Source organism: Oncorhynchus mykiss, chromosome 6 (assembly GCF_057628025.1).
Source record: "Oncorhynchus mykiss isolate SJ-2025 chromosome 6, ASM5762802v1, whole genome shotgun sequence".
In the NCBI taxonomy this organism is placed as follows: Eukaryota; Metazoa; Chordata; class Actinopteri; order Salmoniformes; family Salmonidae; genus Oncorhynchus; species Oncorhynchus mykiss.
The window spans coordinates 16,297,389-16,310,000 of NC_143027.1; positions in this window are offsets into that span (position 1 = coordinate 16,297,389).

Consider the following 12,612-nt stretch of genomic DNA (forward strand, 5'->3'; position numbering starts at 1 on the left):
AAATGTGGAAAAAGTCAAGGGGTGTGAATACTTTCTGAAGCCACTGTATAAAGTATTTGGATTTCAAATACTATTTTAACCCTTCAAACTAAACTAAATAAACTAAGCCTAATTACAGAAGGTTCAAGAAGTCCTTGACCTGAAAGACAGAAATTGTTTATTTATAATCTATTTGGCATTGTTTGTTTTGTGAAGAATTTAGAATTTTACCATGCTCAGAAAACAAAGTTAAATATTGATCTCTTAAGATCAACAGCTTGAGATGGGAACATGATATTCCAGTGGCGACATTGAATTCGATAACCTTTTGTAGTTAAGTAGGCCTATTTCCACGAGTCAAATGCTGATAGACGACCGGGGCTTTTTTGTAAGTGAAGAGGCTTAAAATGTTGCCTTCAGTGATAGATTTAGATTTTCTCTTCAACCAATGGTAATTCTTCCTGACAGGCTAAAGTGACTAAGTAACATTGCGTGCATGGGGAAAAATGCATTTGGCTAATCTTTGAACACGATTATCTTCACATAATTTGTCTGTCCGTAAAGCTGACGGTGAATCACTATCTGAGGGCTATGCAATGTATTTTTTCTAAATCACAGCACATAGAGCTTTAGCAGGATTCCAGCCTCAGACAGTGGAGCTTTTCCCATTAAGTATATACTTTGTAGCTTTGGTATATGTTTTGAAAGCAAGTTGTTCCTGAACACTAACAGTTTATCTGTTAAAAAATAGGATCCATAATTCCTGTTCTTCCTTCTAAAATATATCCGACATAGTTTGAAAATTATTATCACCAGAACTGTACAATATAATTTTTTTCTATGACAAGCACTAGGATTTAGCACGTGCGTGTACATATGTATGTTATAGTTCGATTATTATATTCCCATTAATTCATATGTAATATGCGTCCTTACATTTGAATGGTAGGGTGCTTAAAGCTAGAGTCCTTACTTGAAACAATAACAATGCAGGCACCCTGCCTCTTTTGGTAAAACAATCTAAGGGATACACCTGGTGAAATGTAACCACTCTCAAATTCGTAGACAGACTGACCATTAATGATATCAACATTATTAACCATGTTTTGAGACATTTACCAACATTGGAGTAAAACAAGCTTACATTTTGTGTTCTGATGGTGTCGGACAATTGAACTAAGCTCATGAAGCATTTATAAGTTATATTCTTCAAGAATCAATGGCTGGGCCTAATATAGTGTATAAGAAGAGATGATACAAGAAGTTTTGTACTGATTCCTATGTTGATGATGTATAGAATATTTGCTGGTCTGTGGTGTGTAATGAGGAGCAAATAAGTCCGGCTGCACAACCGATTTGCAAACATACTGCAAATTGAGAAATCATGTGACTGACCTGAATAAAAAGAAGAATAAACTATACTATGAAACAAAGGTATATTATATAAAGAATGATAGTAAAAAGCTTTGCAGCACCTTACATGAAATGTTGGGAAAAAAAGGCAAACTCAGCTCCATCCTTCATTGAATCAGATGGCTCATTCATCACACTGATATTGCCAGGTACTATAATGATTTTTTCATTGGCAAGATTAACATACTTAGGCATGGCATGCCAGCAACAAACACTGACACTACACATAGTATAACTGATCAAATTATGAAAGACAAGCATTGTACTTTTGAATTCCATAAAGTGAGTGTGGAAGAGGTAAAAACATTATTGTCGTCGTTATTGTCGATAATACCAAACTATGTTGCCACTTCTTTTTGCCTATCTTCAATCTAAGCCTACTAGAAAGTGTGTGCCCTCAGGCCTGGAGGGAAGCAAAAGTAATTCTGCTACCCTAGAATAGTAAAGCCTCCTTTACTGGCTCAAATAGCCGACCAATCAGCCTATTACCAACTCTTAGTAAACTTTGGGGAAAAAATGGTGTATGACAACATACCATGCTATTTTACTGTAAACAAATTGGAAACAGACTTTCAGCACGCTTATAGGGCAGGACATTAAACAAGCATGGCACTTACACAAATGACTGATGATTGACTAAGAGAAACTGATGATTAAAAGATTGTGCGAGCTGTTTTATACTTCAGTGCGGCTTTTGACATTATCGATCATAGTCTGCTGCTGGAAAAACATGTGTTATGGCTTTACAACCCCTGCTATATTGTGGATAATGAGTTACCTGTCTAACAGAACACAGAGGGTGTTGTTTGATGGAAGCCTCTCCAACATAATCCAGGTAGAATCAGGAATTCCCCAGGGCAGCTGTCTAGGCCCCTTTGAGTAAAGCCAGTGTGTCTATGTATGTAGATGACACAACACTATACACGTCAGTTACCACAGTGAGTGAAATGTCTGCAACACTTAACAAAGAGCTGCAGTCAGTTTCAGAATGGGTGGCAATGAATAGGTTAGTCCTAAAAATGTCAAATAATTCACTAAACCCTAAACCTCAAATAAATATTTTAAGGAATAATGTGGAAATTACTCAGAACAGGGCAGAACAAGGCTCAGAACAGGGCAGCAAGGCTGGCCCATAAATGTACATGGAGAGCTAACATTAATGATATGCATGTAAATCTCTCATCGCTCAAAGTGGAGGAGAGATAGACATCATCACTCCTTGTTTTGTAAGAAGTGTTGACATGCTGAATGCACCGAGGTGTCTGTTTAAACTACAGCTCGGACACCCATGCATACCCCCCTTCACAATCCCCAAGTTAAGAACAGACTATCAAAGGCGCACAGTACTACGTAGAGCCATGATTACATGGAACTCTATTCCACATCAGGTAACTGAGGCAAGCAGCAGAATCAGTTTAAAAAACAGATAAAAAATACACCTTATGGAACAGCGAGGACTGTGACGAGATACACACACAGACACACAGACACACAGACACACACACACACACACACACACACACACACACACACACACACACACACACACACACACACACACACACACACACACATACACACACACACACACACACACACACACACACACACACACACACACACACACAGGAACAGACACAAGCATACTCACACACAAGCTAGCACACGCACTCTACACATGTACATCTACATTGTAATATTGTTGTATTGTATATAGGTAGTGGTGTAATAATTTTATTGATCTACTGTTTTTATATTTTGTTTTATGTGTGATGTAAGTGCCTTAACGTGTTTGGACCCCAGGAAGAGTAGCTAAAGAAATACAAATGGGTATCTATGATTAATTTAATAGTAAAAAAAGTGGTGTAGCAACTCATGATTCTAGCTTTAAAAGACAGGCATAAAGCTGCAAGTGAAATACAGGTTTTGGGGATATTTACCTTTTTGAAATACGTTTACTCCTCAATTGGCAGGATGGCCTTTCGTTTTCTCTGGTCGGAAAACTTCCTGTGAACTTTTCTACTTTTCAAGCATTTACATGGGAAAATATAATTCCTATGAGCAAATACTGAAAAAACTACCACTGAGAATGACCCGTTGCCCTACACTGCTACACAAACAAAAGAAAAGGAAAACAATCTGATAATCTGGACACTTTGAATAGACCTTCAGACGAGTTGTGTGAATGTAACTGAAAGCATAATCCATAGTCAGACATTTTAATGGTTCAAAATTAAGAAAAATGTAAGTTCATAACTAACAAATGAGATTCACTTGAGTACTTGGGTGGAATGTATTGCCAATAGGAACATCATTTTCCAGAGATTTTTAAATCTCGTAATCTTTTCCTTTCACACCAATGTTTCAATTGAAAAACAGGTCTTCGGATCATTTGAGAAATGATAATCATCAGTGTAGATGTATATCAATCACTTTCAAAATACTCAAAACGCATCCCTACAAAAACATGGGTCTCTTTTTAAAGGATTGGAGAGCCTGAGCCTGGTCTGACACTGACTGGTAGCCTGTTGGAGCTGGTGGAGCCTTGATGGCTGTGCATTTGTCTGGTAATTGAGCCTGAAATGTGCTTAATAACGATTGTCCTGCCTAATACGTCACATCAGGAGCTCAAAGCAGCATGACATTTCAGAACGGTGTGTGAGAGAAACAGCAAGCTTCTCTTCATTACCCTCTAGCCAGCCAGGATTGGGCTGGATTAGTCTGGGTTGTAACTGATTGCATGTAATCACTTACATGTAATCTTATTACAAAAAAACAGTAATTCTAATCAGTTCCGTTAGAAGCAAAAATATTGTAATCAGATTACAGATACTTTTGAAAAAGCTATATGATTATATTTGATTATATATGATTATATATGATTACTTTGAGATTTTTTAGAAAGGATGTTTGTGAAAGAAATACATTCAATTCAGCATTGAAAAAATATGCAAGATTAAGTTTGTTCCACCTGAGTGAGTCTGACCACAAGTCAGAGACCACTATAGTCAAATAGGTCAAATAGGGGTGCTGATACTTGTCCAGTTTCACTGCATGTACAAGTGGGTAACCTGTACAAGTGTGAGGTGTGACATAGAAATCTGTTTTTTTTTGCATATTCCTACTACCCTAGGAGAATGATCAGATTACGTTGCTGAGTTTGGGTAAATACAAAAGTTACATTACTGATTACAATCTTGAACAAGTAACTACAAAGTAACCTACCCAACCCTGGCAACCGGCTCATATAAATACACTGAGTTGAACGTCCCCTGAGGCGGAATATGTATCAATCTTTGTTAAATTGCTTGAAATGTGTTGGTTAAGGAGGCCAAATCACTACACAGTACTGTGACATCACAAAATCATTCCATATTTTAAAGTCTGTCTCAAGCTACTTTGGAAACCAATGGTCCATCAAGAATATCCAAGTCACATTTAAATATTAACAAGCAAATCAAAAGACAAATCTAGAAGAATAAAATTGAGACAGGGAAGGTAGGCCAGATCCTGTAATTGAACATTTGCTGCACCCTTTTTGAATGAATTTGTCATGTTCATATTCATGGCAGTCGCTATGAAACTATCAACACGTCTCCAGGGAACAGGTTTCCCATTTTATTAGCAGGAGAAAATCGAGACATAGGTATTTATACTGTGTGATTGGGTCTCTACTCATCGTGTTGGGGCCCCCAGGAGACCCAATGGCATTAAGAGCTTCTTGTCAAAGCCCAGTTCCAGACAAAAGCAGTCATCTCCGTGCCAGCAGGGGGAAGTGTGTTGGAGCAGAGGCCGTGACATCCAGTTCGCCGCCCCTCCCACGCCCCTGCTGGGGATCCACAGTCCTGTCACCCTACACCTGTCACATTCCACAGGGAGGTGGTGAGGCACGTCACGTTTCTAACACGCAGGCGACACTCCTCTCCTGAGGTATGAGCTTACAGTAATCATCATGGCTGCCATAGAGATCTATACCTAACCGAACAGAGCCACAGCGCTCTTCTGGTGTTAGTTGTGTTTGGTTGAAAGCAGAAGAAGAACTGGAACAGGGGCTCGGGTCCGGGAAAGGGTAATCATTTCACAACGTGAACTGAACCATGCACAATAAACAGACAAGCAAAAAAAAATCCTCTCTTACAAACTAGCTCTCAGATACACAGCATCCCTACCATGCAGGGCCTTCTGGTGAATCATTACTTATTCTCTCTCAACTTCCAGCATTCATTTTCCAGTCCGTTCAACTTTCAGTGTGTGGGTGCCTCTAACTCTCCAAGCAGCATGTGTAACCTGTTCGGCAGTAAATGTTACTCTGGGGATATAGCCTCGCAAGTGCAATATCATGCATCACAGAGACCACATTTAAATACCAAATATTGGCCATTAATTTCTCCCTCGCAGGCGGTGGAAGAGCTGTGCGCTGGCTGTGTTTAGTGCAGGCCAAGGGGATTTGAGCAGGCAAACCAATGGGACTAGAGAACAGGTATGGATATGGTACAAACAGAAGAACAGCCTTCCCTTGGGATCCCCTCTACATTCTGTCTCTTTTGCTTCCATGGTGTGTTTAGTGTCCTACTGTAATGTACAAGAAACACGAGAAGGCTTAGGTGTGCTGAAGCTTTGTAAACTTAGCAGGCAATATGTTCTAACACTAACGTGTGCAGTAAACAGTGTTGTAACATTCAGTGTGCCTAACCCTGATGATCTTGCCATTGATCAGTATAATGAATTGAGTTTTGGATTTGCACAAGGTTATGGGATTCTTTATCCTGTCTGATGACCAAGACGGACTATTATTAGCCTTCTCAAGTGCAAGATGCATATGATAATGTACAGTAACAACCAAAGACTAATTACATCTGAATATCAGCTAAACGTGTCAAGAAAAACGATGTAATGCAATTCATTTGGAAAATGAGTTGTTTTGACAATCATTCATCACAAGATTTATTTCAAAGAGGCAGATGAAAAATATCTCTGTCTTTCTCCGTCTCTCTGTGACAGATACTGTGTGACAGATCTGAGCAGGGAAAGGTAGGACAGTAATCACTGCAATCAGCACTCTATTTCAGCATTTCCTTGAACCACAATGCTGACAAAACACATGTAGGAGACGCGAAGACAAATCTGGATTCAAGATGGGCGCTTCGACCTTCCCCTGGCACGCCTCCCACAGAGAGCGATCCCACTCAACGTGACGGGTACATCTTGGCTGAAACCATGGCAGAGATAATTGCGCCTCGTGTCAAAGTGCGAGGGAGATGTTTTTAAGGACCTTTTCTCTATGCATCTCTGTAAAGCTGACACAACGAGACTGCTCATATTCTGTTCCACAGCAGACCCTGAAGGTTTTACTTGCTTTACTCTCAAACGTAATGAGACATTGTTAACTCAATTTTCACATTTTCAGAGGACGTGACAAATATTCAGGGCTTCCTTGGTGAAATCATAAAAAGTATTTTTCTGTACTTTTCAGTTCTCTTCTCTGTCATTGGCAAATAAATGTACTAGCCCATAGTAATAAGGACCACACACTTTGAATGTCACATTAAAAATAGAATTTTAACACTTTACAAGAAGTTGTACTTTTTTAATTTAACCTTTATTTTTAACTAGGCAATTCAGTTAAGAACAAATTCTTATTTTACAACGACGGGCCAATTGTGCACCGCCCTGTGGAACTCCCGATCACGGCCGGGTTGTGATACAGCCCGAGATCGAACAAGGGTCTGTAGTGACACCACTAGCACTGAGATGCCGTGCATTAGACCGTTGCACCACTCAGGAGTACTGATACCATGTAGACAGGTGGAATTCTATTTTCTTTGTATAGGTACATGTAACTTTACTCCACACTAAGTTTGAAGCGTAATTAGATTTGTATCCTTTTGTTACAATTCAATAACTGTTTTCTATTGAGAAATACGCTGTACATACAAAAGTATGTGGACACCCCTTCAAATCAGTGGATTCAGCTATTTTAGCCACAACGTTGCTGATAGGTGTATAAAATCAAGTACACAGCCATAAAATCGCCATAGACAAATATTGTCAGTAGAGTGGCCCGTACTGAAGAGCTGAAGAGCAAGCGGTACCGGAGTGCCAAGTCTAGGTCCAAGAGGCTTCTTAACAGCTTTTACCCCCAAGCCAAAATACTCCTGAACATCTAGTCAAATGGCTACCCAGACTATTCACATTTTTTAAACTGCACTGTCGGTTAGGGGCTCGTAAGTAAGCATTTCACTTTAAGGTCTACACCTGTTGTATTCGGTGCATGTGACTAAGAAAATTTGATTTGATTTGACTTTCATTGTGGCACTGTCATAGGATGCCACATTTCCATCAAGTCAGTTAATCACATTTCAGCCCTTCTAGGGCTGCCCCAGCCAACTGTAAGTGCTGTTATTGTGAAGGGGAAATGTCTAGGAGCAACAACGGCTCAGCCGTGAAGTGGTAGGCCGCACAAGCTCACAGAACCGGGCCGCCGAGTGCTGAAGCGCGTAGCGAGTAAAAATCGTCTGTCCTCGGCTGCAACACTCAATTCCAAACTGCCTCTGGAAGCAACGTCAGCACAAGAACTGTTCGTCGGGAGCTTCCTGAAATGGGTTTCCATGCAGAGAAACTGCACACAAGCCTAAGATCACCATATGCAATGCCAAGCATCGGCTGGAGTGGTGTAAAGCTCACCGCCATTGGACGCTAGAGCGGTGGAAATGGTTTCTCTGGAGTGATGAATTACGCTTCACCATCTGGCAGTCCGACAGACAAATCTGGGTTTGGCTGATGATTTGGGCTAGGTCTCTTTGTTCCAGTGAAGGGAAATTTGAACGCAACATCATACAATGACATTCTAGACGATTCTGTGCTTCCAACATGGAGGCAACAGTTTGGGAATGCCCTTTCCTGTTTCAACATGACAATGCCTCTTTGCACAAAGCGAGGTCCATACAGAAATGGTTTGTCGAGATCGGTGTGACCACAGACCCATCGTACACCTTTGAGACGAACTGGAACGCCAACTGCAAGCCAGGCCTAATTGCCCAACATCAGTGCCCGATCTCACTAATGCTCATGTGGCTGAATGGAAGCAAGTCCCCGCAGCAATGTTCCAACATCTAGTGGAAAGCCTTCCCAGAAAAGTGGAGGCTGTTATAGCGGCAAAGGGGGAACCAACTCCATATTAATGCCCATAATTTTGTAACGAGATTAATGGTGTCAGTTGGTAGCAGCTATAGTTTTGTGTTATTAAACTTTATTGGTCAATTGCACGTAAGGTCCAACCCAAATTTTACTTCTGCTTTTAACCCAACCCCTCCAAAAGACACACACACAGTTTGTTGTGGAGAGGTGCGGGGGCCTGCTACACTGGTGCCCAGGGACCTGTTTTTGTGATACCAGCAACCCTCTGGTTGCCAGCTCACTTCCCGTCAGATTCCCATTGGACCCGGGTACCCAGTTGCTGGATCGCCCCAATAGCCACTAGGCTACCTGCCACCCCATTATCACAATCTTACAGTTGTGTCGCAGCTGTGTATGCCCATTTAGAAAAAAACGTGCATAATATCCACATACACAAAAATTATGTGAGAGAGGCAGTCTCTCCTTGAGGATCGTAGGCTTACTGAAAATTGTAGCTATACAGTGAATAAAATAAATTCTGTTTGTAAATACTGTATGGCATGAAAGCGTACTGTCACATCAGTGTGGTTAACCCCTGTAGGTCTAAGCCCTTATATTGCTTATATCTACTATGCTAACATACACTCTTAGAAAATAAGGTGCTATCTAGAACCAAAAAGGGTTCTTCAGCTGTCCCCATAGAAAAACCCTTTGAAGAACCCCTTTTGGTTCCAAGAATAACTCTTTTGGGTTCCATGTAGAACCCTTTGTGGAAACATTTTATGTCCATCTTAAAACAATTCCATACACTCTTCCAAAAGGAAGATGGAACATGGTGGAACCCAAAAGAGTTATACCTGGAACAAAAAGGGTACTCCAATGGGGACAGCCGCATAACCCTTTTGGAAGAGTGTATGGAATTGTTTTGAGATGGGCATAAAATTTATCATTTAGCCATTTGATTTGGAATTTTCTGACCCCTGCATTATTTGATGAAACACTGAGTTTGGCCCTCACTGCTATAGAAACGTATTGAATTCAAAAATGTCAAAACAGAAAGCATTTCTTTAATAAGGAACAAGGTTTTGAAGTGTGTGTCCTATATCGGAGGGATGTAAGAAAACGTAAATCAACCCATGTTTGGTCATGTTATTTTTGGCACATTTTACCCCCTATGCACTTTTTGCCATTTTTAAAGCTTGGTACTCGGTTACCTTCAGATGACTCCCCTGAAGCTTGTGTTTGTGAGAGTCTCCTTTTCGATATTGGTGACATATTAGTTTGTAGCTCACACTGTTCGGTTTTTACAGACGATTTCATGAGCTATTTTCTTGTCCGGATCCTCTCATGTGTAGAAAAAGGCCGCTTTGACAAGCCCTATGTAATAAAATAGGTGTTATAACAGCGGAAAGAAATGAATGAGGTGCAGTCACCACAAGAAATGGTAAGTCTCTAGCATAAACACACGGGGAGCTATTCGCACAGTGCGTCAATCGACTCTAGGGGTTTTAAGGATATGTGCCACCTAAAAGTGTCTGAGAGATGAGAATGGGGCTAATCGAGCATAAACGGCCCTGCTCCTCTGTGATCTTTGTCTCCCTGTGTTTAAGCACTGGGGTGCTTATGACCAGCATAGGTCGCAGTTCAGGTGCTGTGACATTTACACAGTGTCCTGTCCACACACTCATTCAGGTTCACACTGTTAATGTGTGTCACATCGCCCGCTGTACAACATTTGCACCCTTCAAAATCACACCACAAGTCACAGTAGAGGACAGTGGCACCAGCATGTTGTGGTAAGCGCTAAGGTCACAGTAAACTGTGTCACTGGCAGCCCAGGACGCAAATGAGAAGTGTCCTTTATGCTAGTTCCTGCACCTGGTCAGGGGATGGGGAGGGGAGAGGAGGGAAGAGGTCTGTGTGTCAGCTCAGAATGAATAGTCTTACCCACAACCCCCTGTAGAGTGGGCCAGGTTTCTACAGTAGCTCTGCCCCTGCATCCACACTCTCACAGACAACACTTCTGTCATGACCACAACATCTCCATTTAGCGCTAATGAGGGGCTAGTGTACTAACACACACTGGGGAATGAATAGATTACCATGAGCTCTAAACTGGACATCAATATCTGTAGGCTAACGTTTGACCTCTAAGTAGCTGTGTTCACTATGTTAAACCTTGACGTGCTACAGCATACATAAACACGGATAAAATGCTGGAAAAACATGTACTCTGATAAATGTTGTTCTTAGACAAAGAAAACCCAGAGAGGGCAGGTTACTTCGCTCTCACATGGCGTCAACATGAATGAGGTTGCCATTCATTTGAAGCTGTCAGTCAATATTCTCCACACATGAAGCTGGACGCAATGCAGTGCTTTGGCCCGGAGGCACAGGGAGAAACGGAGTATTGTTGTGCTGTTGTGTTTAAAAGCTGAGGAGTTTTACATCTGTATGAAATGCTGTTATGTACACAGCGCATCCGCCCCCGCACCCCCAGTGTGTACACCCTACAGGAGCAAGAGCAGGCATCGGGTGCAACAGGATGTTGTTTTCTGAACTAGGAGTTTTTACTGTGACTGACAAGGAAGTGTTTTAAGTCAAGGTCTCCTTGACCTTACATGCTTTCTCCAAAGTCCAGTCTCAAATATTGAATCACCTCAATCAGCGAAATTAGCTCTACAATTAAATCAACAATGCAAACATTTGCGCAAGCAGTTTAACATTTTCTGTCCTTTAAGTGGGAGAATGCATGTTGGTGAAAAAATGCTTGCAGAAACAACAGAAAGCCATGTGTGGATATGCCTCATTTACCAGCAGTGTGAATGTTTCACATTATTAACAGGTTCCTTGTTTCCACTGTGGCAAGAATAATTGCCATAGTTTACTTTCAGTTGTTGACCGTGCTTGTTCGTAACTACATAGAACAAGCTAAAGTACAATTCTCCTTTAAGGTTAGAGGTTTGTCTTCACCACAGGCATTATCTATCTGAGGTCTTTATGACAGTTAAATTATTTAAATATTTAATTGCATGTTAGATCAACATTTGATAAGGTTAAACTTAACATAACGTCTGTAGTATAGAATATCTCTTGAGGTTTGAATCTTAACTTTCAGGTCATACATTCATCGACTTGACCTCCCTTTGACAGCACATCTATCTCATTAGAAGGACTCCATCAAACCATACATTTGGACTGATGCCTCCTTCATAAATAGATTAAGCTGTGGCCAAAGAAATCTATCCCTTAAGTTCTCAGTCCCAAAGCTGAGCTCAGTAACATTAAGGCCAATAACTTCTCTGCAGGCCTTATTCCATGGGTAATCAGCCACAATAACACTAGCATCAAAAAGCCTCCACTTCAGCTCAGACTGAGAGCGGGTGGCATGGTGTTACTGGTCTGTGTGGGGTGGGAGCCAGCCGTGTGTATAAATACCTGGTAAATCATCTAATGTCCACCGCTGAGAGATGGAGAGTGCAATCAGACATAATGGCCTTTGTTTCAACACCACAGAGGGCGGCACTAGGCTCCATCAGCTCTAATGTCCACCTTGAACAACCTAAGTGTGCTGTTTGATCAATGCGCTCTGATGGGAAGGGGAAATCAAGCCGATAGCCAGGCCCTTGGATGCTAAAAGGGGAGTCAAGGCCTCTGGGAGTGTAGCATTGAAATGTATGGAGAGGTGGTATTGACGGCTATTTTCCCAGAAGCAGAGGTGTTTGACATCATAGCACTCTCTGTTGAGTCGCTCGTGTTGTTCATGCATGCTTTTGTCCCTAGCTGGCTGTTGGCTCAGAGGCAGTGTGAATTGCAATCTGATTCTACTGGCTATGTTCCAGGGCTATTGTTCACATCCGTCTGGAAGGACCGTGTAAAAGAGCGCCACCCAGTGATGTGTGGACCCTGGGAGAGGTGGCGGTAAACCCCTTGGTAGAGCCTTTGCATCCATCAGAAAGTTAGGAAAAATAGGAGCATTAGATATGAGAAAATATAAATATGTCACACCCATCTGCCTAGCCCTAACATGACGTTTCTGTTCCAGACAGTTTGACCTTCTGCTTTGACCTTCTCTCGGGGTCCTGTGTCCCTTTGATTACTGTT